This window comes from Nicotiana attenuata, chromosome 1 (genome assembly GCF_001879085.1).
Source record: "Nicotiana attenuata strain UT chromosome 1, NIATTr2, whole genome shotgun sequence".
Lineage (NCBI taxonomy): Eukaryota > Viridiplantae > Streptophyta > Magnoliopsida > Solanales > Solanaceae > Nicotiana > Nicotiana attenuata.
This window is the reverse complement of record NC_031989.1, coordinates 61,255,805-61,256,237: the sequence shown is the minus strand read 5'-3', so window position 1 is coordinate 61,256,237 and position 433 is coordinate 61,255,805.

Sequence of the window (433 nt, the reverse complement as noted above, 5' to 3'; positions counted from 1 at the left end):
TTTTCTAAAAAGGCACAATCAAGGTGGTACAGACTTGAACTCAAAAACACTCATATATTATTTGTGATGAGGAAAGAAACGGGATGAAAGGACAAGTGCAAATGGCTAAATAAATTCATATGATAGCAGGATCAACCAGTGACCGTGGTTGCATCATACTATTTATTCATATAATCTTTTACTCTCTACAAACATTTTTGTTTGTTCTAGTGCACCAAAATGTTACTATGTCTTAACCGCAGGCATAAAGCAAAATTCATATATTACAAGCATTTTTGTTTGTTCAACTCTCTTTTTCTTGGGTTGATCCTAAATCTGATTTGAACTCTTTTTAGACAGAGAAGCTATGCTGCTAAATTATCTATAACAACAACCCAGGCAACAATGAGGAGGAGAGAAAGCGCCCCCCCCCCGCCCCCGTTTGGGTGATGGA